The following is a 27,960-nucleotide window of genomic DNA, read 5'->3' as shown; positions in this document are numbered from 1 at the left end:
CTGACCAGTCATGAATTACTGTCTGTGATAGTGAGAATGCTGACAGTTCTATCACAGCACTGTTTCAATAGAGAACTCCATATATTTAAAGTGCTGATACTGTTTTCCCTCTAAATGACAGGCGTGACAGATGGGCCGAAAGCACTGCAGACGTTTGAACAAGGAAATAGAGAGGGAGCCTGCTGGAAGCAGGGCTTCACGCAGCCAGCCGCAAATGATGAATAGAGTGTGATTGTGTCTGACAGGTAGTAATATAACTATTCATTCACCACAGAACACCTGGAGCACACTATATTAAATGGTACAAGATGGAGAGATTCTGTGACAGGAATAGGAAGTGTGAATCCCATGCTGAGTTTAGGTACAGCAATATAAAAGGTCAAGGGTCATGCAATATAAACTGCCTCAGAGAACACTCTAATTAAATTATTTGCTTCTTAAAATGTTTCTCATGTTTTGCTAACATGTTGCCAGGATCATTATTTCAGCATGGCTGTAAGGCTGAAATGAAAGTAGCAAATGCCTCTTTGCTAATTAATGCTATTTCATTTTGCATTTGGAGGCTCACTAGTGTCATCATTATTATATGTCATTGAGTAGGAGGGGGAAGAGATGAAGTCTCTGCTGTCCGTATAGACCTAAAGCCAGTGAGCTGTTTGATAGATAATGTTTGTGAAGCTTTTTGCTGATCTCATGTTTAGGATGTACTGGGCCGAATTCTGCATTAGTGTAGCAGCTGCTAAAGTAAATAGGCAGTGCCCTCCTGGGTGTTGTGGTACATATAGTTAGGTATCTGTGATTTTATGTGGTTTTGTGCTATGAACCGTCACATTTCTACAAAGAAGCTGCCATTTTGTGCTGCATATTATGAGATTGTCCCCTCTCATGGAAACTTTACTTTTGCATATTGTTTTATTTTCCATAGATCTAAAATAAAATGTTGTTCCTCTTAACAGTAAATCTTTTCTCTTTGTGTACAAAAACAGTTTCAAAATAGAATTTTACATTAGTTGGCATTGTACCTGAATGACTGAGAATATAATGTGGACAGTTTATATCAGAGGACTTTTTCCAGGTTTTTTTTTAAGAAGTGTTTCAAAATATTCAGTAAATTTAAACCATTTGAATTCATGTTGGCATTTAAAAACTATTCAGTAAGTTTCTCTGATGATTTATGTGTAGTCTTGCCAGAATTTGATTATTTTAAAAATAATTTTGATGGATAACATCACTGTTTATTTTTAAGCATTTCAAAATTTTATCTATTTAAATGTTCACAGTTGTGGGAAATTGAGGGTCGGAGAATGGGAAACAATAGGGGTGGGGATCCAGACAAGTTATTTAATGACATTAGATATTTAGATTAAAAAAGCTAAGCCTTCATAGTTGGTAAAACACTAATTGTTGACATTGCACATCAAAACATACAAAATAAATATCCATATATCAAACTCTCACGGGGTGTCAAGCAACATTTTTCATTATCAATATTTTTTTAGTGGTTTGTGAATGTATGGTAACATTGACATTTACTGACATTTACAGCTAAAAATCCAATCCTGCCAAGCTCATTTATGTTTGTGTGTGTTTATTTGTGAGAATGGCAGCTCCAGTGAGTTTTGCAAATGTCCACAGAAATAGTTGTTTATGGGAAGCTTTGCATCGGAAGTGCACATGTTGGTGCTGAGTCAAAATTTAGCGGGAGTGACACCACCATTTTAAAAAAAGGATATTTTTGTCTTTTATGTGACTGTTTTGACACTCCACAAAGGGTCACCACAAAAATATGGTCACTTAATGCATTTATCATTAACTTTCTTGATTGCATGAATGAAGGCTTTACATTTGCAAACATAAGCTGAGCAGCAGAGATAGAATATGATCTCACAAATTTTGCATGACACAATTTACATAGGCTTATTGAAAATCTGGCTCGTAGTGTCATGCTCAGAAGTATTGCTTTCAGGGCTGGCATGCCTGACATTGAGTACTTAAAGCAGAGCTTGGAAAAATTGTTGATGAAACAGTTTTCAAAATCAAAATATTTCATGGAAATGTGTACATTTTCAACGGCATTTTGGAAAAAAATCTAAATTAATTCCCCCTAGAATGACAATTCTGGTTTTAACCAGCTCCAACTTCAAGACAGTGCTGGTAACTTTATAGTTTGGTGATAAGTCTAATGTTCAGGATACTTGACCTCTCTGTAGATTTCAAGAACTGCTCTATTTTTCTTTTCTGGCCTGTTCTAATTTCTAGTTATAATAATAGTTGATCATCACACTCCAGAAACTTGCCTCCTGTGATGATTATCAGGATTGAAGATGGATGACTTTATTAAATAATATGCTCAGACATTTTGACAATTACTTCAGACATCTTATGCAAAATAATCATCATATTCAATATTTCTGAAAGTACAGAGCGTCATGAGTCCTGACATTTTTTCAAATGTCCTTTTGAAATGAAATGCTTGCTTGTTGATTTTACATGGGAGAATGTTCACTAGCTTTCTTCTCAAATTAGTTTTGCTTGTCACTTTCTTTATTCACAGAATCCTCTGACTGAATCAGTTACTGTCTCTGTGATTATTTAAGGACCTCTTCTCAAAGCAGAGACACCAGACACTTTTCTCTTTCACTTTCTTTTTATTTTCTCCACTAATTTAGCCAATGAAAGAGAGAATCAAAAGAGAGGATTTCAGCAAAGGTGAAACTTTTCTGCTGCTGGATTTCTTTGCAAAGAAAAATTGAAGTTTTAAAATATCCCTTTTTAATGAGAGCAAAATTTATACAGAACATATCTATTCATCCTTTTCTTAGTGCACTTCAAAGAGAAGACACAGCTCTTGTACATCCTAGGAAAGGTTTTAGCCAAAACATTAACACATTTGGCCTTGTGGGTTGGCAAAGGCATTAACACTGTTAGCTAAATCTGTTTCCTCCTTACCACATGGTTGAACCTGTCTGGGATGATTTCCTCCAAATGGTTTATCAGCTACCTTGTTGGAAGGTTGCTACTTACCCACTTATTGCTAGGGGTAATGTCTTTCATTTTATTCTGGCTAAATACAAAGTCTCCCAGACCATAAGAAAAGGCCTAAACAAATAAAATAAATCAAACCTGTTCAGTGTGTAAGCATGAGTTTGATTTTTAAAAAGCAAACAAACAAGTATTCTTAATTTTTCAGATTCAGAAGACTCTACTGTCTTCCTGTCACATTGAGAGTGGGGAGTATGTATGTTTATAAAAAGCACTCATGTGCAAAAGAGAGTAGATACTGCATAAATCAGCCAGGTAACCTTTTTTTCAGAGCAAGAGAGATGGAGGTGGGAGCTGAGAGCAATCACAACTTTCGATGATCACATGCCTTAATTACACAAAGGCAATTAACGTGATGCTTAATACACAAAGGCATTTTCTATTGCCCTCACAGTATTTAGACAATTTTCATTAGTATTAAGGGAGTCATGGGGTACGACTCAAGGAGATATACTTGGCAAATTTACTCTTTTGTGGTTGTTTTAAAACTCTGGTGGCAGGAATGTGTTCAAACTATGAAAACATAGTTCAGTTGTGAGTATAATCTTACTGTATTTGAGGGAACAGTCATTTGGGTTCCATAGTTTGGTCTTTTGTGTTGAAAAATGCTTACTCTTTCAGCTTTTTAATTTTTAAGCTAAGTGTCATGAGTGCATGGCAGTAGGCACCAATAGACATGATAAGCAAATAAAATTCAAACTAAACAGCTTGTCACTGTAGACATGATTTTTTACAAGACATTGTGGCTGAATGTGCATGCAGGAGCAACTTTCAGGATCAGGGCCTAAGTTTATATACCTAGAAGAAATACTCCAAATAGGGTTACATTCTGCCTATGCATAAAAGTCCTGCTGTCCTGTCCTTTTCTTAACCCCACAAAAAAAAATTGAGTTTTTTAAAGTGCCCCTTTTTAATGAATAAAAATATACAGATTAGATCTATATATTCTTTCTTAGCCCACTGCAAAGTGAAGACGGCTCTTCTCTATCCTGGTAAAGGTTTGTATATCAAGAACATAACCCCTAATAGGGTTACATTCTGCCTATGATAAATAGTTGTGTGCAACTCCTCTTAAAATCAGTCCTGCCTTGAATGGTGCATACGCTTAAAACCAAGCTTCCCCCTTTCCTAGAGCATGGCTGTTCAAAACAGATAAAAAATGTGTCCTTAATTTGCACTTCTCTGTGTGAATCTGTCAATATCTATAAAAAGGTATCTTGCATCAGACAGCTTTTTTAGTGCTATTTTGGTTTCTTTCCTAAGTTATAAAAAGAAAAAAATTAAGTTAGATCATCACTATCTCTTACTGTACGTGTCTAAATGTAGTGTATGTTTGTGCATGTGTATATCTATAATTTATATAATATCCAGTCAGCCACCTGAAAAGATATAAAGTGATTCAAAATTTATTTCCATAGCTTTCATTTTAGCAGCCCTACAAGATAATCATATGAAATTGACATGTCACCCAAGAGATAACCTTTAGAGTTGACCACATTGATATTCAGATTATCAGTACGTACAGTACCTGATGGTATTACTTTGAATAACTTTCTATTTCAATTTCTTCATTGTTTTTGGCTTTGAATGAGATGCTAAGATGTCTTTAATAAATTCTCAATAATTCTATAACTAATACAGTAGACTATTAGAGTTTGACTAACGGGGAAGACAGTGTTGCCCAGTGGACAGAGACTCAGGAGCCTGGATTCTATTTCTAGCCTTGTGACTAGGATCCTGAATGAGCTCAGGCAAGAATCTTAACTATTTGCCTTAATTTCCCCATCTGCAAAATGGGGATAATCATATTGCATATGCCTGTGCAGGGTATTTGCATGTCTGGTGCTGTTTTATCTATTTCTCTAGTCATTTACATGCCTACCTGTCACTAGAGTGTTTGGGCATCTCATTATTTAAAGATAGAAATAACAGTATCATTTTATCTGCCTTCCTTCACAAGCCAGAAGATTAAAGAGATTACTTTATAAAATGAAAACTGAACAAGGAACAGTTAAGATGGAGAAATAAGTTTTGCATTTAAGGCTGCAGTCATTCTTGTCTTGTATGGGAATTCTAAAATCTAGGTCTAGCTCCTGTGAAAACTGCTTCCTCATATTATTAAACCTCCTTTCATGGCCTCTAGTGATTCCAGGAAAATGTGGCTCTCATGGTCATAGAGGATGGAACATGCATCATCAGGTAACAGAGAGAAGTAGCCTCTGGGTAACTGTGGCCCAATCCTATAGAGAGCTTTGACTATTAGGACAGAATTATTCTGTTTCTGTGGTGCTGGCCACTTCTTGTTCCCTCTTCTTCATGGAGTGAAACCTTTGTTATCCAGCACTCTGTTAACCAGAAAACTTTAACTGGCATTGCCCCCAGCTGCAACACTGTCACATCTTCAGGCGCACAAGCCTGGCTTGGTTTACCATGATTGGTTTAACAATTTTTTATTTAAGAAGTACTAATCATCTTTAACTCAAAATAGAAATGTGAGACCAACTGCCTCACATTACAAAACTACCAATATTTAAAAACTTGAGTTTTACTATTACTGTCCATTGGTTTTTCCTGGGTTGATGGGACCCTCAGATAACGGGAATTTTTAGATTGCCCTAATCCCCGAGCATGCCGGATAACACAGGTTTTACTGTACTAGGTTTCTGTCTGCTGTTCTTTTTCTGCTCAGCAGTGAACTCAGTGGGGAATCAATTGGATCTTTTAATGAGTGTTTCTAGCCTGGCTGGTCCTGGAGCTGAGCCCTTTAATCCAGAGGAATAAAGGGGAATGTAGTCCCAGATCAAATGACAAAAGCCTGCGTGACTATCAGGACTATGTAAAGAGATGCCTGAAGTTCTGCCAGGTAGAAAGAATGAGAGAGCTGTAAGGAGGAGGAGGATGTTAATGGAAAAACCTGCACGGAGTTGGAGGCAGGGCAATGAGGTGGGGTGTAAACTGGTGAAAGATTCTCCACAAATGGGGCTAGGGAAGCACCTGAAAGGGGTCCATAGAAAAAGTCTGGGAGGAGGCAGGAATTAGAAGGACTCCAGCCAGTGATACAACAGCAATATACCACTGGTGTGGGCTACAGCATCAGTATTTGGCCATTATTTATGGAGCCTGAGACCAGAGGCTTCCATGGAGGGAGAAAAGAAGGAAGTTTCTTTTCAGACCATCTGTATTAGAATGAGGAATTTGGTAGAACGGAAGAAGGAAAAGACTATTGGATGATACTGGGTATTAAGGTAAATGGTGGTCTTGGAAAGGCCAAGGACATGATTACTTGGAGTTACGCTGACTGTGTGTTAATAGAGAGGAAGACTGACAAGGACTGGAAGACTTATTTTGGACTATTTTATTTTGTTGATAACACAATCTCTAACTGAAGTTTAGCTGGAAGGTTAAATCACAACAAAGCACTAAATTGCTCTTGCACTGGGAGAGGCATAGCTATGGAGACCCGGAGATGTAAGAGATGTGTTTATACTCATGAAGACTGAAAGACACAAATCTTAGACTCTAAATATGCTGTTTATCTCATTCCTTGTTCTTGTAATCTGAATTAGCAAAATGTTTTACAGATTTCAAACACTTTGTTTGAAAGAAGCACGTTCGAAGGATTTAGTTATCATAACCCTTGGGAGGCCAAAAATCTGTGTGTCTTCCTCATTCTAGAAGTGACATATGGAGGAAGTACTCATATCAGTACTCATGAATAAAGTGAACAGAATGTGTAATGCATCTTCATGTGAGGTAACTTGGATGGGATAGGTCATCAGTGCAGTAGATGGTAGAGTTGAACTGCTATTGCTTGGTCTCCTCACTGCTCAGTATCTGACAGTGCTTCATTTTTATTTCCTGGAAAATCTACCTCTGAGATGTAGGTATCTTCTCAAAATTCTCTCTAAAAATTGACACCAATATATAGACTCAGACCACTTCTCCAGTTTGCCTAGATCATTTTGAATTATAATCCTATCCTCCAAAGCACTTTCAACCTTTCCCAGCATGGTGTCATCTGCGAATTTTACAGGTGTACTCTCTATGCCATTTGTCATATTACAGGATTTTAAGGGGAGCAGCCAGATCACTGCTGCACCCATAGGGGGCAGGGAAGTATTTGCCCCAAAGGGTATACAAAGGAGGCCATGTGAGGTGTCAAACAAAAGCTTATGCTCTACTGATTCTGTATATGCTATTCATATACTTGTATAATATCAGTATGTGGAGTTATAAACGTACTCTGTGTTGATGCTGGAAAATTTCTCTGTCTGAGGCAGAGCAAGGTGCAAGAAATGTTTGCTCAGTGGCTATGCTGATGAGCAAGGCTCCAAGGACAATAGATCTCTAAAGGCCAGAGACATACCTGAAGGAATGCATGGCCACTGACCATGTGACCCACTCCAGCTTGGAAGAGACCCAGGAGAAGGATATAAAATGCTTTGTGGCAGACTCCATTTTGGTCTTCAGCTCAGCTCTTGATCCCAGAGGCAGCATTTTAGGAAACCATGAGCTGGAAAGAACTGTGGACCCATCCTGACATAGGATGTACACCAGAGACTTTTAAGCCAGCACTTATAACATCTCTGCTGCAAGCCTGTATCGAGACCTGGGTGATTCGATGCATGTAATGTATTATTCTTTAACAATCTTACTCTCATGCTTTTCTTTCTTTTAGTAATAAACCTTTAGATTGTAGATTCTAAAGGATTGGCTCAGTGTGATCTTGTGGGTAAGATCCAGAGTATAAATTGACCTGGGAACTATGGCTAGTTTCTTGGAGACTGGAAAGGCCAGTTCGGGTTAGGTGAGATTAAGTTCTATAACCCCTCACCTGTGTGTTAGGCCCGGGACTGATTGGGGCATAAGAAGAGCTGGTGTGTCTGAGGGGTTTTGCTCATGAGGCTTCAGGCTAGCCAGAAAGTAGGCAGTGGAAACGCTCTGTGTGACTGGTTTGTGGCCTATTTGGGAATGGCCTCCAGTCAGGGGCAGGAAGGAGCCCTGAGTTTAAGCAATTTGCCCTGAGCGGATGCCCTCAGCTGTGCTCAGACCCAGCCTGGTCTGTCACACCGTTAACAGACAGGCGTGGACCTGTCCACACTCCACCCTGCCAAAGTCCCTCAACCCTGGTGACCACCATGAAGCATGTAGTTCCTCCAGTCCCCCTGGGCTTCAGCCAGGGCTGGGAGGCACTATGGCAGGACTGCCCACCCACTTTCCTGGAGCTCTGAGACTGGAGAGGGGGGGCTGTTAGACTGCCTACCCTTGTGATGCTCTGAGGCTATGTGCCATCCTGGTGCTCCTTTGAGATGAGTGGACTAGAACTCTGGGACTGGTGGACTAGCTGGGAAAGGCTCAGGGCAAGTGGCCATGGTGGGAGAGCTCATGGCTCTGCAGGGGGGCATAAGGGATGGGTTTTGGATCAGACACTACTTTTCACTTGCATGTGGCTTGCAGTTGATTTTTTTCCTGAGAGTTAATGAGCCGTGATAATAAACAGTTCCCTACCCCTGACTTAGGGAATCCTCTACTGAAGGGTTTCCCAACCTATGGGTCGGGGACCCAAATATGGGTCACCATTACATTTCAAAAGGGTCACCAGGTGTCTCCTCAGGTGGCTCTTAAGGAGCCATTCATACATTTTTTTGAACTGCCCTGGGTCACCAAGTCTTCCTGAATTGTCAAAATGGGTCCCCATTGGGAAAAGGTTGGGAACCACTGCTCTACAGCCATCTCTTGAACCAACTCTTGTGTATTACATAGGAATTAAGTTCATGATAGCCTCTTCTCTTGTGTGCTCCAGACCTAGCTATTCCAAGAGACAGCTCTTCACAGTGTTGAGAAATTACTTTTCTAAACTGTCCCAAGATGCTATTCAATCAGTTTATATGCAGATGATCCTTATTACTCTTTTATTAGCATTAGTTGACTCTTGGATCTCCCTCACCTTTGTTCACTCTACAGCCTTCTCCTAAGCTGGAGGTCAGCCATATAACTCTAGTAAAATACTAATATTCTTATGATTTGGAATTTGTGTTCTCACCGGCCTTCTTCATTCAGAAAGCATATATGATTGGATGTTTGCATTTTGAAAATGACAGTGAATTATTAGCTCCATAGCCATTTAGCTTCATTTCTAAATGATATTAATGAGTATTTCTGATGATCCCATAATAGTTTACTCAAATCATTTTTGAATTGGATGGCTGCAGAGACAATAGCCTGTGTGATTTTACATGTGGAGGTGCTTTTCTCTCTCTCGCTGTCACTTTCTAAAGCGCCATTCATTGTGCAGCCAGTATGCTTAGGATCTGAATTTACTTCATGGACTGTAAACAAGAGACATCACTGAAGTCCATAATCAGCTCATTAACATTCTGCTCATGCCAGCCAGCGTGAGTACAATTTTCAATGGCCTAATGTGACAGGTAATCATAAATTAGTATTTGCTTTAAAACAACGCCACATTACACAGCCTGCATGCTTAAAGAGAATAACTTAGTAAGTAGTACAGCCCTATAATGAAGTGGGAGCTCATTAAACAGATGCTATCTCCTTCAGTGATCTACATAAGCAGCAACAAAACCAAATGGAAATGTTTCAACAAAACACTGCAGTCAACCAGAACAAGTTCAGGTTCATTTGCTGTGGCATGATCTATAGGAATTAGTCACAGTAATAATTAAATAGTACCTTGCTAATTTATCATTTTACATTTGTTATTGAATTTGCATAATGTGTTTTCATGTTTTTGGTTACATTAAAATGCCCTCATTTGTGTGTATACTCCTCCCCCTGAGAAAACTGAGGGTGATTTTACGATTTCTCAAACTACTAGCATTTAGCATTTGGCTAGTGATATCCTGTCTGCTCAGTTTACATATTTAAAGCGTCCTTTTCTGATGTGTTAGATTTTTACATTGATGTGCCAGTAATAAGCATCCAGAAAAATGCCTGATAAAAGGCAGAGAATGTAAATGTTGTTTTTTTAAATGGAGCTAGGCTAGAAGCAGGTATATAGGAATAATGATTAAACAGCTAACGTTTCTGGAATGAATGCACTGGGAATAGCATAGGCCATCTTTTCAGTAAGCAGGATGGCCAGAATAACAATTCATTTGACTAGGACTTTGGGCACAATTTTAAAAGGTCAGCATTAGTTTCACAGTGCATTATCTGAAAAGGACTTTAAGTGATTTAAAAAGGTGTGCAACTGTTAGGGAACCATAGTGATTTGTAGAAGTATTGCACTTTGTATGAAAGAGATTAAACATAGCTAACAACCAGAACTTAAAAAAAAATGATTCTGTTCCGAGTACCCTCCGGTACCAATTATCAACAGATATTTCAAACTATCCAGAAGTGTGTGAGAGCTGAAGCTATTCAAATAGATGCAAATTGATTCTGTGAGTCTGTGAGTGAAAGAGAGAGATTGAGAGTGGGAGAGAGAGATTGAGAGAGAGAGATTATATGGTAGCCTTGAATTTTGATCCCTCTGATAACCCTCTTATAGTTTTAATCCTGAAAAAGTGTTTGTTTTTTCTCTTTCTCCAAAGCTCTTAGCAACATAGATACTGTCCTAAAATTACTTGTTTTTAGAAGTAACCCATGGTCCCACCACAAGCTTTGTGACCTGTGTATATAATTGTGAATGGAATACGTGTAGGACAAAGTTATGTTCTTATATGGTAAATAGTGTTACCTAGAGTCTTAAATCATTATGAATGTGTGGCTGAGTTACCATGTCTTGTATTGGGTGAGAAAAGAGAGAGAATTCAGACTAGGGATGTTAAAGACTAGTGTGATGGAGCGAGCCCGTCCCTGTCGGCAGCACGGAGATGCCAGGGGCGCTGATGTCAGCGACTGCGCCGTCCGACGCTCCCCAACGCTGCTGTACATGCTCTAGCGGTGCTGTGGGGATTTTAAACACGGTGCTGGGGCTGCAGGAGGAAGAGGAGCATGAAGGATGAGGAAAGAGGAGTGAGGGGGCTAGGCAGGGAGGAGAAGGCCCAAGGGCCAGTAGCCCCAGGGGAGGTGGAGCCACAGTGCAGGGGGAGGAAGACCTCGGGCGGACGGCAGAGGAAGCAGCCCCAACCCCAGCGGACCCAGAGGGGCAGGCGGAGGAAGCCCAGAAGGACGACCCCAGTGAGGGGGTGCCCAAGACTGGCCTTGGGACTATGTGGCTGCTGGGGCCCTGTGAGTCGGCAACCCCACTACTCTGGTCCCAGGGACCCCTGCACCAGCTGCATTGGGTGAACACCCAGACGGGGCCAACAGGCGGCAGACACCAACGCAGCATCTAACCTTGGTAGGAAGAAGCCCAGGATGGGGGAATCACTGAGGACAATCCCCTGAGAGGGGTTGTGAGTGCATCTTTTCTGCTCACCATTCAGATAGGGCCCTGTGGTCGTACCCTTTAGGGTCCTGGGCTGGAGCTCAGTTGTGAGGAAGGGCCTGAGTTCTCCTACCCCAGTAGTGACTGGACTATGGGTGGAAATAGGCTTAAGCCACCACCTGCTGCAAAGACTAATAGGGCTACGGCCCAGCCAACCCCGTGTAGGGGAAGAGGCGTCGGACATGGAGGAATGTGCTAAGGGGAGGAGGCGCTGGGTCAGAACTTTTTATTGAACCAGCTGCCATAAGCTCAGATGGCTCCCCAAGTGGTGGGTTGTGGTGAGACAGGCCCAGCCCCAGAGGCCATCAAGGGGATGCAAGGGGAGTCAAGATTAAACTCAGTACAGGGCTATACTATCTAGTAGGAGGGAGACCTTGTCCCACATAGACCACGGGGAGGGTGGGATAGGTGACAACTAGTCAATTCTCTCCCACCACCCCCTGCCGTCTCTATCAGATAGAGGCAGCAAAGGGAGGGAAACTTCAAAGGGTCAGCACTGCACAGCTGATCCCCGGCTTAGCTGTGCAGTGCTGTCCCTTTGAAACACCTCCTCAGTGTTTGAAAGGGACGGTGCTGCACAGCTGAGCCGGGGATCAGCTGTGCAGCGCTGCCGTACATGGAGCCTGGGCTTAGCTGGGGCCTCCCCGGCTGATCCTGAGCTCCAGCGTGGCATTTCCGCGGAACCTGGGATCAGCTGGGGAGTCCGTAGCTGATCCTGGATTCTGCTGAAATGCCGCATGGAACCCCTGGTCAGATAGGGAGTCTCTAGCTGACCCCAGCTCTGCGTGGCATTTCAAATCAGCAGTGCAGCATGGAGCCTGGGGTCAGCAGGGACTCTTGTGCATTGCAAAGCCTGGGGTCAGCTGGGGACTCGTGTGCATCTCAAAGCTGGCACGCCGTGTGCAGCCCAGAATCAGTGGGACTTCCGCTGGCCACAGGCTGCATGCAGAGTTCCGAATTCCTCCTTTGAAATGTACAAGAGCTCCAGCAGGGGCTCTTGTACATTTCAAAGGAGGAATGTGGAAGTGCCTATCGAGTTGTTGATGGAAATTACATTGACTACTCGACTAGTCAATTAACTGTTACTTAACAGCCTTAATTCAGACTGCATGAATGGCCAAATAAGAATAATAATGTGTATATTAAGGGAGAACTTAATAACTTTACCTAGAATGAGATGGTAACAGAGTAGAGATTTTCTAGGAAATTAAAATGCCTCCTTGTGATTAAGATAGAGTATCAGAGTCAGACTCTCACGTCTCTGTTATTTCAATAAGGACCTGTCTACACAGGGACTTCCAGAAGAGTTAATCCTCATTAACTGCAGGTGTGAATTTGAAGTAGACTAGTTAAACCATATTGAAAACCCAGCTTGAACATTCTCATTCATAATAAAAATGGCCTTAATTTGGTTAATAATAATTCATTTCCAAAATCATCAAAATCAATTATGCATAGTCTACTGAGAATTGTAGAGATAGTGAGAGTGAGCTGGCTGCTCCAAGTTTCCCTGCAAGTTTTTGACCTGTCTAGAAATAGAAGTAGTACTCTGGTTTGATAGATCCTGAATTCTGTCTTAGCACAAAGACTTTTTTTGTGCCCACCAACAAGACGTGTACTTAATTCAATAGGTGGCAAGATCTATTCATCAAAGGACATCTGATTTGATGCAACTGTTTGCACTTGGTTTGCAGACCGGATAAATGAACTCATCAGTGTTCTCCACAGTAGTTGACTTCATCTGCGCTGGGCTTCTGGTGGCTCATCTCCAAGGTTCCGGACATTAATTTTAAAATGAATTAAAATAAGCCAAAGAACTCTCACAGGAAAATGATAAAAGACAAAAACACCATCACCAGCAAAAATCCCTCCAATTTTTTCCATAAATGTGCAGAATAAAGTTTATGTTCATCGAGTAGGTGTGGATGTGCACCACCAGTAGAAACACATGCTAACAGCTGTGGGAGCTCTGCCAATCAGCTAGGCAGTATTTGAATCTGTTCTGGGTGACCACCCAAGTGCTCAGTTTATAGGGAATCCTGATCACCAGTGGGTGAACATTGCTTATAAAGCGACCACTCTATAACTGACCTATCAGTCCTTAGTTTAAAAAGAAAACTACACAACACTTTTAAAAGATTAGCCTCGCAGCTTAAATTCTTAACTTTGCTAGACATGAACAATCATGGTCTTACTAAAAACACTGGATTTAGGGTTTATTACTATAATCAGAAACTCACTGACCTATCCCCTCCCCCCTCCTTTTTTGTCTGATGATTACAGGGGTGCTAATAGGTCACTTCACCTTGAATAGTCCCTTAAAATGTGGGTGAACTTTTTAGGCTAAACTATCTGTTTGCTCTTGTATCTAGCTGTGACTCTTAATACCTTTCCCAGACCTGAAGAAGAGCTCTGGGGAGCTTGAAAGCTTGTCTGTCTCATGAACAGAAGCTGGTCTAATTGACAATTTTTACCTCACACACTGTGTGTGTCTAACATCCTGGGGCCGACATGGCTACAACAACACTTCCTACATATTTTTGTATGTCCACGAGGCACTTTTTAAAAAGAAAATTATTCTACTTGAAGTCAGGGATTGAGATGTCTTGTCTCTTTGAGCAAATTAACTTATTTGATCAGAATGCAGTTGTTGAATACAGGGGTTCATGGTAAATGTTCCTTGGTGTTGTAAAATCAATCAAAAGCATATTTGGATTTGTGGATACAGGCAGTCCCCGGGTTACATGGATCCGACTTACATCAGATCCCTACTTACAAACGGGGTGAAGCAACCCCGCACTAGCTGCTTCCCCCCAGCAGACCAGGGAGATGCGAAGCTAGTGCCCCCCCCCAGCAGACCATGGAGACGCGGAGCAGCTTTTCTCAGCAGACACCTCAGCTTGAGAATAAAGGACTGAGGGAAGTGAGGTGTGGGAGAATAAAACTGAGCTCTGGAGAAATGTTTGGCTAGAGTTTCCCCTACAATATGTACCAGTTCCGACTTACATACAAATTCAACGTAAGAACAAACCTACAGTCCCTATCTTGTACGTAACCCGGGGACTGCCTGTATTGTTAGAAGGTCTAATGAGTGAATAAACTTCTTGGCAAAGGCAAAATTGGATTGAGTTCTAGACTGTGTTTTCTTCAGGCATAAAATATAATTGTGTGGCATTTCAGACCAAAAGTTAAGAAGAAATGATCAATAAGTCATTAAACATAAATACAACTGGTATTGAACTGGTTCATGTCCATATTAGTTGTTGCTAATATGAACACTACTGCTCAAAAAATGCAAGGTGTAGATGAGTCCTGGTCAGTCATATTTAACTAATGATTAACAGCGTACATGCTGTTTAGATTTAGATAGCAAGCTCCTTTCTATGATCATTTAAATGTATTTCTATGACAGTGTCCAGTTTTTCATGTAGTTCTCCAGAATGAGGGCTGGAAGTCCGAACTATTCTTGGTTTATTTTTTGTCACTGAATAGTAGGGTTATTGGTAGGTTGTGCAGCCAGTGAGGCCTAGAATTAATGTTGCCCAACATGTTCCATTAGCCCATATTTTCAGTTGCTTAGAACTTGGCCAAACTTAAACCATTCAGATTTTCGGTTCCGGATGCTGCCTTGGGCTAACTTATTTTTGTTTAATCTTTAGCTCAATCACTTCAACCCTTTTGAAAATGAGATGAGGGGAAAATGCACTGTTTTGCCCATATGAAAGAAATTCTTATAACTTTGATTAAGAAGTGCTAGTACACCCATGCTTCAAAGCAGAGTCTTGGAATTGGGCAGGGGAGTTGCACTGGTGAGGGCACTGGTGAGGGGGATGACGTCTGACATCCCTGGAGAAACAAAACAAAACGAAACAAAAACTACTCAAATGTGATCAAAGCAATAAGCTTCTGAAAATCTGTTTGCACATGATTAGTAGAAACATGTTATACCGTGGCAGCACATTCTTCAATGATTCCATTGGCACTGAGCCTTCTCCCTTCCACTCTCAGATCCTACATGATAGTCAGACTGCACACACACCATTTCCACAGAGCAACAGAACCTGCTTCAGCCTAGGGCTGCAGGAGCTTATATGTGACAGAAGTCTATAAATCATGAATGATATAGACAATGCGAATAGGGAAGTGTTATTCATCCCTTCACACAGCACAAGAACCAGGGATTACCCAATTGCATTAATAGACAGCAGGCTTAAAACAAACATAAGGAAGTATTCCTTCGCACAATGCATAGTTAACCTGTGGAACATATTGCCAAGGGAATATTGTGAGGGTCAAAAGTATAATGGAGTCCAAAAAATAATTCAGTTCAGAGGAAGGATAGGGCTATCAATGGCTGTTAGCTAAAATGGACATACTCTTGATGTCCCTAAGCTTCCCTCTGCCAGAAGCTGGGACTGGATGAAAGGGGCTGGATCACTGGCATCTGGCATCAACCACAGTTAGAAGACAGGACAGTGGTCCAGATCGAACATTGTTTTCTCCTGGTATGGCCATTATGTTCTTGAGTGGAACTTTCCTTTCAACAGCTCCAGCCAGCATCTGAGAAGGAGAGGTACTATGACCCTGAGCACTGGAACTGAGAACCAGGGCACTGTTCTTAGTGGTGTCCCAGAATGCAGGGGGCAAGGAGGAAACAGCTTGTTTCAAATGCCAAGAGGTTGGAGCTGCTAGTGATATATCCCTACTTCATTCCTTGATCAACTTCCAGCCTGTGCACTGAATGAGGCAGGTGTACTGTGGGAAAGATAGTATGTGATAATGTAATTCATAATTCATATTCCTAAGGGACTAGATTAAGAATGCACAGACAAGCTTAATACTGGTGTTTCCTAGCTTTAAGTGCTTAACTCTAACTTGGTGTTCTTTTTAAACTTTTCACAACAATGTAATAAATATGTATTGTGATAAACTAAATTAAACCCCACACTGGATAACCATGGCTTAAAATAAACTGGAGACCAGTTAGGACACCCAGAGTCACCTATATGAGTGTTAGGTATAACTGAAGATCAAACTCAACTGGGAAGGAGCTCAGTCTTCATAAAGGAACGAGTACCTGATAGTGAAAACAAGCCTGGGAGGGAACTTGGTTGAGAAGGTAGCTGGGTGTTTCCACTCTTGGACTAAAAGCTGAGAAAAGCCTGAAGTTTAAAGCCAAAAGCAGAAGGTTCTGAGCCAGAAGGAGGCTTCTGAAGAGAGGGTCAGGGAAGACTCTGGCAAGGGCTTGGTTGTCCTGAGGTAGAAGGAAGCAAGAGGCAGCAATGCCCAAGATGCAGTGATGGTAAAGGACACTTGGACTGGAGTTTGAGGAGCTACAGGGAGAGAGGGAAGAACCTGGCAGTCTCTATGTACTTGAAAGTGGAGATACCTGGGAGGCATAGGTTTGGAACAAGATCCTCTGGCTTACCCTGACACACAGATCAAAACCACATCTTTGCAAGAAGCTCATTACAAAAAGCCCAGGAGGGACCTAGGAGAAAAGGTCTGAGGAAAGACTAATGGTAAGGAGTCCAGGGAGGCAGTGGGTTGGGTAGGTCTAGATTCCCCTACCAGCCACTGGGATGGTGTAATGAGGTTTTCTGATATTAAAGGGGGAAAGGACAACTCAGAGCCTAGAGAGAGAGCACAATTAAATCCACTGTACCTAGAGTCGGGGCTGGAGACTTGACATCAGGATTGGAATTAGTTGTTGGACTTTCTGTTGCCCTGATAGAAGTGCAGAATGAAAATGTGATCTGGCTGGAGGGCAAAGTGCTAGAAGAGGTGCACCACTATAGGACTGGAGTCAGCAGCAGCGGGGGGCACTAAAGAAGACTCAGCTGTTGTACCACACCCAGCCATGAGGAGGTGTACCGATGGGGAGTCCACTCTTCTACAGCATATTTGTATAAATTAAAACACCTCATTATTCTATAAACATTTATTCTATTATCAATTAAAATATCTGCTACCCAAAAACCAAGTGTCTTGAAGTATACTTTTAAAGAATTGTGAGTAAGGAGTTGTGGTTATTGGCTAAGACTGAACCTCTATGTCCTAGCATAATTCATACATGTTCTGTTGATCTGTTTCAATAGCTGGTACCATTAAGTTACTTGATCTATGCTGAAATAATGTAGTTAGAAGTTGATACTTCATATATTTGCAAAGAGGGAAACATTTTTATTGAAGCAAGAAGTAGGTAGTAATGATGATCTGCACATATTAGAAATGTTTCTCTATCATTGTCTTGTAAATTGATTGGGTATTTGAGATATTTTTAATTTTAGTCATCCGGTAGTTTCACTGAAAATTAGTATTCATCAGAACATCAATAAAACCTTAAATGTTTAGTTCATAAAGTCTACATCTTCATCTTCATCAGATATGAAGTTTCCAAATAGATGCTGTATTGAAAGAGTACCATGCTGGCTCTTGTCAAGACAAAGCTTTCAGTGAATAAGCCTATCAAACTGCAGGAAGCAGAGTAAATACATGCTCATACATCTTCCCTATTTCATGTAGTTTACTGTTAGAATGGCAGAAATCAATATGCCTGGAAACTCTAACTTGGCATGATTCCCTATTGACCAGTCTGTTTTTTAAAATATATTGGATTCAAAATATATTGAAATGAGAATATATTGAAATGGTCAGCTAGTGAGTCCATGTACTTTGTTTGGATTTCTTTCAGGAAAGCTTCTGTTGCTGTTATTGCCTTTACTCTATTTCTATGCTTGTGCAAGTATCTGTAAAATACAGTCTTGTACATATACTCCGTTGAGATCTGCTGACAAACTAAGTGACAATTCAGAATCTGCTGAATTCATCAAGGCTGCTGCAGTACTAGCAGTGTCTCTTAACTTCTTCACTTTTGTCTTTTACAGAAAGAAAGGCCTTCAATAATATTTAACAGGTGTCACCCCTATTTGATGGAGTCTGGTTGCTGCTCTCTAGAGCTGAGGTAACTTCATGTATAATGCTGCTCAAATACTTTTAGACTTGGAAATATTTTGTGCTTAAGCCAACTTCTTTCACAGTTTTAAACAAACTGACTCTTCCGTGACTTCCCTAATAACTGCAGTTGACATCCATAACCAAAAAGGTGCGATCATGAGGATTTTTGGCCTACCAGTAATAACTTCAATCTGTATAGAAACTACATAGTGGACATATTACATTTTTCAAGTGTCTTAAGTTATTCTAGTTTGTTATAATTCCAATTTCTCTGTGTAACTTTAATAAACAATGATAACCTCTGATTTTGCCATCCTCCTGGCCATTTTAATTACACATCAAAGTGACCGATACTGTATTCTACAGTTTCCTTCAGGTGCATTGTAGTATACATGCTCATAAGTGCACCATTCTTACTCACATTGGCTACGTCTACACTGGCCCCTTTTCCGGAAGGGGCATGTAAATTTCACTAGTCGTCGTAGGGAAATCCGCGGGGGATTTAAATATCCCCCGCGGCATTTAAATAAAAATGTCCGCCGCTTTTTTCCGGCTTTTAAAAAAGCCGGAAAAGAGCGTCTAGACTGGCCCCGATCCTCCGGAAAAAGTGCCCTTTTCCGGAGGCTCTTATTCTTACTTCAAAGTAAGAATAAGAGCCTCCGGAAAAGGGCACTTTTTCCGGAGGATCGGGGCCAGTGTAGACGCTCTTTTCCGGCTTTTTTAAAAGCCGGAAAAAAGCGGCGGACATTTTTATTTAAATGCCGCGGGGGATATTTAAATCCCCCGCGGATTTCCCTACGACGACTAGTGAAATTTACATGCCCCTTCCGGAAAAGGGGCCAGTGTAGACGTAGCCATTCAGTTGCACATATTAGATTGAGATCCACTGAATTTAGACTTTAAGTGATGTTAGGTCCAGGTTATACCGTGTCTTTAATAATTCAGGTAAATCAATGTGAATTATAGATTCTTCACAAAGTGGATCTGATTCAGAGGTGATGTGCAAGCTCAGCAACTGGATACAAAGAAACATGAGAGAATCTAAATTGGTAGAGTAAAAATGAGATTGTAACTGGATTGTCACCCACCTCTTACAAGTGCCCCCTTTCTGACTGATAAGTACCTTCAATCACTCAGTTTGAATGGGGCAGCACCCACTTTGCATGGGCACCCCTTTTCTGGTGAAGTGTGAGCCTGCTTTTCTTTTTTTTCTTATAATGGAGTGGCACCTGCCTCTTACAAGCATGGCCCAGTGGGTCTTCAGCAACTAAAACCTCCTCCTAAGTCACATACATTGTCCCCCTTCTGAGTAGATAATCTCTAGTTCTCCCTCCCTCTCCCCCCAGTATGGGGCTTCCTTATTAGAGACACTGCCTTCTTTAACTACCCTATGGGAGCCTAACTTGGTAGTCTCAGTTACTGCTCTTTCAGCTTATTGTTCAACCAGGGCTTCAGGGACCATCATAGTACCTTTGCCTGGTTTGGCTAGATTCTGAAACCAGTTCCCTGGACTCAGTCCTGCCTTCAGCGAGCTGTCTGCAGTCCTACTATTTTTTGAGTCCACCAGGCATCTAACCCTCCTTCTATGTGTTCCAGGCAGCAACTGACTGCTCTACCCTGGCTGCTTCTTTTTATAGGTTTCTTCTGGCCCTGATTGGTCACTTCAGCAGCCCTGCTGCTTGATTACTTCTCTCCAGCCACTTTAGGCTGTATAGAGAACTTCTAGTCTGCTCTTTGCTGCATTGGGGAGAGGTAGGGCCTATGAACCTCTAGCAGGACCTATGAATCTAGTCTGCCTTGTCGCAGAAGTAGATCTCATCTTCCATCATTCTCTTAGGGTATGTCTACACTACATTCCTCTTTTGAGAGAGCAATGCAAATGCAGGTGAACAAAATTGCAAATGAAGCACAGATTTGAATTTCCCGTGCTTCATTTGCATAATTGCATCCGGGCACTATTTCAAAATACCCTATTTTGAAAAAAGAAACACTGTCTAGACATGGTTATTTCAAAAGAAAAACCTTCTTTTGAAATTACCCTTAAACCTCATTTTATGAAGAGTAAGGATAATTTAAAAAGAAGGGTTTTCTTTTGAAATAACCGTGTCTAGACAGTGTTTCTTTTTCCAAAATAGGGTATTTCAAAAAGGAATGCAGTGTAGACATACCCTTAAGCTTCTTTTCCTTTCATTCAGCTCCTCAGAGTAGGTTAAACTCACTGTAACTGTGTCCTTGAGTTACAACTGAGAACACCAAATTCAGGTCACACCAGCAAATACACACCAAAATGTTGGTGGTTATTCTCCCATAAGATATACCAAACTAGTCACAAAAGTAAGCTTCTTTCTCACTGTAGTTAACAAGAAATCAGAAGATCAATTTGCTGAGGCATTTCAGTCCTCGTATCACCCCTTCTCTCCAAAAATCTCCCCAGTGAATGTAAAGATGAGTGGTTCTTTAAAACCCATCTTATCAAATACGTTATTCTGACCCCAAAGAACCAGCCATACATGCAGGTCAGATCAGACCTTACTCCAAAATCATGCTGTTGCGAACACTTCAGTATCTAAAACTTAAAGGTTTGTTTATAAAAAGAGAGAAAGGTGAGAGTTGAAACCTGTTAAAGGAATCAAATACACAAAATAATTGCAGAGTTCTTAGTTCAGGAATGTAGCAGTGATGGAACAAACTGCTGGCTTAAGTCAAGTCTCTGGTTGCTTCTAAATCATTGAAGGACCCTAGTCCCTTTGTTAGAATTCTCCCATTAGTATAGTTCATAGTCCTGTGATTGGAGCAGGAAAGAGGCAACATGGAGATGTTTCCAGGGTTTTTTATGGCTTCTGCCATGTGGCAGGAATCCCATTGTTCTTACTGTGGAAAATTACATGTGAAGATGGAGTATGGAGTCACCTGGTCAAATCACAGATCCATGCGCAATTGTTCTAAGTTCACAGAAGAAGCTTCGTGGGCTGTAAAATGTAAATGTAAATGTTTAGACTTGGTTTGGAGCCTGACTTCTGGGACCCTCCTTCATGAACATTAGGGGCTGGAGGCCTGGGGTCTAAGACCCTGAAAATGGGGAGAGTCCCACCGGAGCCCCGGTTCTAGCCCAAGCCTGACTGTCTATACAGCAGTTTTATAGCTTTACTGCCCAAGCCCCTTGAGTGCAAGTCATCTGGCCTGGGATGTCTTATTGCCATCCGCCCACAGGTGCCTTATTGCCATGTAGACATACCTTAAGAAAACACTGTGTTGCTTCTGTGTTCTTCTGGGTCCTATTTTGACTCTGACCTCATGTTGTTTTTATTCCTCCAATGCTATTTTTCTAGCCATTGCAACCTCTTACTTGGAATGTGTCATCAAATTTTTTTTCTCCCAGTACATGGCACATGAAGCGGAAGACATTGTCTGCACTTAGGCTGTGATCAAGCCACAGGAATTTCTGAAACCAATGAGGCTAAAATTTCCACTGATGGATTCCAAATGTTCAGAGAGCTGCACTGTCGATTGTGGCACAGTAAGTCTAAGTGTAATATATTTCATATGTGCCCATCTCTTTGAATATAATAATGCTAACCACTGGATGGTGATCATATAACTTCCTGTGATCCTGATTATCAGCTAATTTAATTTGATTACAGGAAGTGTCCATCTAAAACCAGATAATTGTAATTCTCAAACTTTTTAAAATAATTAACCACTTCTGAAAATAAGTCTGGAACAACTTCTCTTTCCTCAGTGGCCCAATATTTTCCTTATTACAAAATTGGGGTTTGATTATTTGTTGGGAGAGAAGAAATATTAGTAAGTTTCAATGAGAATTAATTAATGCACTAGCTGTGGCTGTATGGTTACATTCTCTGCCTTTTTTCTCTTTTCTTTGTTCCCTAGGTATAAGGCTTTGTGTTTATTATTCTTAAATTTTCTCTTGTTGGGGGGCCAACTGAGCCTTTACTCTTGCATTGCTTGGCTTTGCCCATTGCTATTCCTCTGTAAGAACTATGGGACTAAAACCTGGGGCCATGGGATGGGAGGGTCTGGGCCACTGAAGCTTCTGGATAGGAAGTTTAGACTGGGTTTCTGATAAAGGACGCTGGGAAGCTAAGTTCTGGAGGAAGTGACACCCAGCAGAGCTATTTTGGCCCCTCACAGTCCACTGACTGGTGCATACTGCTATATAAACAAGAAAGCCAACATGAGAAGCTGTTTGAACAACACTGCAGACTGCCTGCTTGTCTTTGTTTCAGATTGTGCCTTGCTGTGTAGACCCTAGACTCTGGCTTCTGACCTTGGGTTAGCCTGGATTTTGCTGTTTGCTTGTTATCTGTAATCAGGTGCCAACCCTGATGTATTGGTATCCTGATGTGGCTTAACCCCAATTCTGGTATTTATCACTTGCCTGCAATTTGGTAACTGATCAGTACACCCATTCTGCCCATAGGCCAGCCCTGATAGCCTCCAATTTGGGTTTTATCTACAGAATAGATCAGGGTTTGTGTATTCATGGATGAAACACCTGGCAAAGAAAAACAAGAAGCAGCTTTACTGGGTGAAAATTACATTCTCATGTTTCATCGGTATTTTGATGATTTACCTATCTGAGTTGTTCTATGTGGCATTTTCAAATAGGAATCTAATCAGACTCCATGGCTGTGTCTACATTGGCACTCCTTTCCGGAAAAGGGATGCCAATGAGACCAGTTGGAATTGCAAATTCCGCGGGGGATTTAAATATCCCCTGTGGTATTTGCATGAACATGGCTGCTGCTTTTTTCCGGCTCGGGATTTTGCCGGAGAAAAGCGCCAGTCTGGACGGGATCTTGCGGAAAATAAGCCCTTTTCCGGAAGATCCCTTATTCCTACTGGTTGTGTCTACATTGGCACCCCTTTCCGGAAAAGGGATGCTAATGAGACACTTCGGAATTGCAAATCCGCGGGGGATTTAAATATCCTCCACGGCATTTGCATTTACATGGCTGCTGCTTTTTTCTGGCTTGGGGTTTTTGCCGGAGAAAAGCGCCAGTGTAGACGCGATTTTCCGGAAACTAAGCCCTTTTCCGGGAGATCCCTTATTCCCTTGAAAGTAGGAATAAGGGATCTCCCGGAAAAGGGCTTATTTTCCAGAAAATCGCGTCTACACTGGCGCTTTTCTCCAGCAAAAACCCCGAGCTGGAAAAAAGCGGCACCCATGTAAATGCAAATGCCGCGGGGGATACTTAAATCCCCCGCGGATTTGCAATTCCAAAGTGTCTCATTAGCATCCCTTTTCCGGAAAGGGGTGCCAATGTAGACACAGCCCATGTGTTTCCCCTCACTGCAAGGCAGGAAACAGGAAGACTCCTTATCTTAGTGTCTCCTCAAAAATTCACCTATCTTACACCTAACTTAGTGGGTGCTTCTACCCCCAGTTCATCATCTTGCACTTTGTCGTGAGTGCACCTGTCATCTTTTTTCTCCATTCTATCCCCAGTCTTTCCTGTGACCTCTGGGAAGTAGGGAGCAACATTCCCCTTAACTTTTCCAGAGTAAGTAGCTTCACCTTAGGAAGGTCTCTTCATTCTCCACTATTTCTTCTTCTACTGGGTCTTTGAAATTATTCAGACACAGCATTAGAGTGCCATGGTCTATTGGCCTAGTCTCTGAAAATGGGACTTTATCATTTAAAGTTATACGGTTGAAGTGCTCAGGTCTGCTACTATCACATGTAGCAGGATGGGCAAGTGGAATAATGATCCAAGTGAATGTGTTTGTTGTACCAAATAAAAGCAAGCAGGATCTTATGAGGGGGATAAGGCAAAAAGCCACATTTATTGTAAAGATAATAATAAAAAAATAAAGATAGAAGCAAACAATGTTGTTTAACTACTTATTCCTATCACTACTTAACCCTTATACACTTATATATATATATATATAGAGAGAGAGAGAGAGAAACATTCATTCATACATCCATTCATTCAAGTTCTGTGTATAGTTACCAGCCTGGAAGTTGCTTGTGACAGAATACTGGCCAGGTATTCTGTACACAAGTGATGGTAGTGGGGAGCGAAGTCCTGATCAGATGCGTATCTGAAGCTCCTGGTGGGCTGGCAGCAGAACCTTGGACTCTGATTCCATAATTTTTTAGTCCAGTTCTTATAGGAATTTCTTCCTATGCCAGTCTATGGAAATTGCTGCAGTATGCTGATGTCTCCAGGGTGGCTGCCAGGTGCTCATCAGTGATCTCATCGGGTGGACCTCCAGTACTTGGTTTTCTCCACTTGACACCTTTTGGTTGCACTGGCACCTGATGCCTTCTTCAGCCCTTTGTTGCTGTATTCTCAGGCTGGCACCTCTCAGAACCATTCATTCATCGTCCAAGCACTCTCTCTCTCTTACATACATTCCCTAATTAATTTTTCCCATACAGTATTTTGTATAATAACAACTTTACATATTTAAGAGTTGTAGTTACAAAAAAGTCAAGTTTCTGGGTGGCATTTCTTGAAACATTGTCTGAGTGCTGAGTTAGTTACAGTTGTTTTGAAGAGAACAGGCGTCAATTATGTAACAATGCCCTTAGTCAATTAGAATAGTGATAGAAATTTAGCCGTGTTAGTCTGGGGTAGTTGAAGCAAAATGCAGGACAATGTAGCACTTTAAAGACTAACAAGATGGTTTATTAGTCAATTACAGGGCTTGGCTCCCATAGCAGAGTTAAAGCGACGAGGAGTCCTGTGGCACCTTATAGACTAACTGAAGTGTAGGAGCATAAGCTTTCGTGGGCAAAGACCCACTTCGTCAGATGCATGTAGTGGAAATTTCCAGAGGCAGGAATAAATATGCAGGCCAGGATCAGGCTGGAGATGATGAGGTGATCCAATCAAGGAGGATGAGGCCCACTTCTAGCAGCTGATCTGGAGGTGTGAATTCCAAGGGAACAGAAGCTGCTTTTGAAGTTAGCAAGCCATTCACAGTCTTTGTTTAATCCAGAGATGATTGTGTCAAACTTAAAGATGAACTGTAGCTCAGCAGTTTCTCTTTGAAGTCTGGTCCTGAAGTTTTTTTGCTGCAGGATGGCTACTTTTAGATCTGCAATTGTGTGTCCAGGAAGATTGAAGTGTTCCCCTACAGGTTTTTGTATGTTGCCATTCCTAATATCAGATTTGTGTCCATTGATTCTTTTACGTAGGGACTGTCCTGTTTGGCCGATGTATATAGCAGTGGGGCATTGTTGGCACATGATGGCATATATTACGTTGGTGGATGTGCAGGAGAATGTACCAGTGACAGTATGGCTGATCTGGTTAGGTCCTGTGATGGTGTTGCTGGTGTATATATGTGGGCAGAGTTGGCACCAAGGTTTGTTGCAAGGATTGGTTCCTGAGTTCGAGTTATTATGGTGCGGTGTGTAGTTGCTGGTGAGAATCTGCTTCAGGTTGGTGTGCTGTCTGTGGGCAAGGACCGGCCTACCTCCCAAGGCGTGTGAAAGTGAGGGATCATTGTCCAGGATGGGTTGAAGATCACTAATGATGCGTTGGAGAGGTTTTAGCTGGGGACTGTAGGTGATGGCCAGTGGTGTTCTGTTGGTTTCTTTCTTGGGCTTGTCCCGTAGCAGGAGGCTTCTGGGTACACGTCTGGCTCTCTCGAAACAAAAAGCAGCTTCTGTTCCCTTGGAATTCACACCTCCAGATCAGCTGCTAGAAGTGGGCCTCATCCTCCTTGATTGGATCACCTCATCATCTCCAGCCTGATCCTGGCCTGCATATTTATTCCTGCCTCTGGAAATTTCCACTACATGCGTCTGACGAACTGGGTCTTTGCCCACGAAAGCTTATGCTCCTACACTTCAGTTAGTCTATAAGGTGCCACAGGACTCCTCGTCGCTTTTTCAGATTCAGACTAACACGGCTACCCCTCTGATAGCAAAGTTAGTGGCTTGACAATGCATTGTTACAATGTATCTCTGCAATGTCAATTTCAAGCAGCCCCTTGCACAAGCTTGAGCATGCCCTGGGACACAGAGGGGGGGCTGTTTCTGGCTACATAGGATTATATTCGTAACAGTTCTAAGATACATGACCTAATAGATTATATTCTAAAGGGGCAATAATAATAATAAATCTAAACATTTAACAATCTTAACTAATAACTTAACTTTAAGTTGTGGGGAACAAATTATGGGGAGTCACTTCCATTTGGGGGAAATCATTTTCAATACATTAATATGTTATCCCTACAAATGTCAGACCAAATACTTTAACTGGGAAAGTAGTGCTGCTATTATAATTCAGGATACCAAGCCTTAATAAGTAGCAAGCTTTTAAAACTCATTATCCATAGAATTTGAGAGAGTCAAGTAGTGCATGGAGGAAATGGCTGTGGAAGAAACTCTAGTTGAGAAGGAAAATTGTTCAAGGTAAAAGTGGAAAGGACAATGAGTGATGGGAAGCTATCAAGAAACCAGCAGTGAAGATGAACATCTGGTAGGGCAATCTAATTTTTTATGTGAACCTAACACAAAGATGGAAATAGAAAAAGTAGGATTCTAGAGTGTAATTGGATGGAAAGAAATGAAAACAGTAAATTGGATGCTCTTTACAGAATTAGTTTGGCTACTTGTAAATTTCTGGAAAGATGTGAAATCTTTTTTTGTGTGTGACCATGTCAGTTATGCAGTGGTGAAATTTTGGATCATAATATAGCACAGAAACTATAAACTCCTCTTGGAAGGGAGAAAGTAATGCACAATAAAGAAAATGGTTTCGAGGAACTAATAAATAACCTGACATGAAATTGGAAATACAGTGTATGCATGGCAAAGGATAAAAGTAAATACAGTATTGATCTTGTTGTAGAAATTATTTTTACTGGAGACTTGCCATGTAGAACATTGAGAGCATATTGGACTTTGCCGAAGTAAACACAAATTGTGCAGAGTTATCCCTGAGAAGTATAGGAAATCAGCAAAAATAAAGAAATGAAACAAAGGAAATAACTGAATGATGAAGATGTAGAAGTTTCTCAAAAGACTAACAAGATGGGGTACTAAGTATCTGGAGAATACAATCTTGTGTTGGGTGCAAATGATTATAAAGAGAGAGAACTACTGATCAAACTGCAGTTGAGTTTCGTTCTGAATTGAGAAAATAATGTCCTGAATTTTTGAAGATCAAGTATGTGTATAAGAATGAATGTTATTTGACTGGCATCTTTGGGCATGGATAATAGCTTTAATTGTCAGTTGAGGCCAAACTATAAATCGGCCAACAAATCTAGACAAGCCTGTGTTTAAAACAAATGTCAATGAACTCAAACCTGAGACTGAAACAAAAACTCTGTTTTGCCTGTGTTTTGAAGAGTAGGTCTCTCCCAGCCAGCTATGGGGGGAGAGAGCTAGCCTCCTCTTCTTCCTTAATGCTGAGGATGAAGATAACTGTTTTTCTGTTGCTGCCTCCTCTGTAGCTACCCACACGGCAGGATCAGCCTTCCAAAATACTGACTCTCTGATTAATACAGTGTTTGTTATGCTGTGGATGGGGCATTAAAGCCTATGGCCAGTTTGGCAAACAATAGTGTTGTATGTT

The 27,960-nt window shown here is 41.3% G+C and overlaps 1 long non-coding RNA gene across 1 annotated transcript; it reads left to right on the top strand.

Moving 5' to 3' along the window:
• On the top strand, positions 1 to 27,191 carry LOC112546942 (uncharacterized). The gene is made up of 4 exons (XR_016349796.1): positions 1 to 245; positions 18,325 to 18,401; positions 21,774 to 21,911; positions 26,717 to 27,191. It is a non-coding gene; the product is annotated as an uncharacterized LOC112546942 (long non-coding RNA).
• The last annotated feature ends 769 nt before the right edge of the window (positions 27,192 to 27,960 follow it).

This window comes from Pelodiscus sinensis, chromosome 6 (assembly GCF_052426305.1).
Source record: "Pelodiscus sinensis isolate ZL-2025 chromosome 6, ASM5242630v1, whole genome shotgun sequence".
NCBI classification, from domain to species: Eukaryota; Metazoa; Chordata; order Testudines; family Trionychidae; genus Pelodiscus; species Pelodiscus sinensis.
The sequence above is the reverse complement of the archived record's forward strand: the minus strand, read 5'-3'. Positions and strand labels throughout refer to the sequence as shown.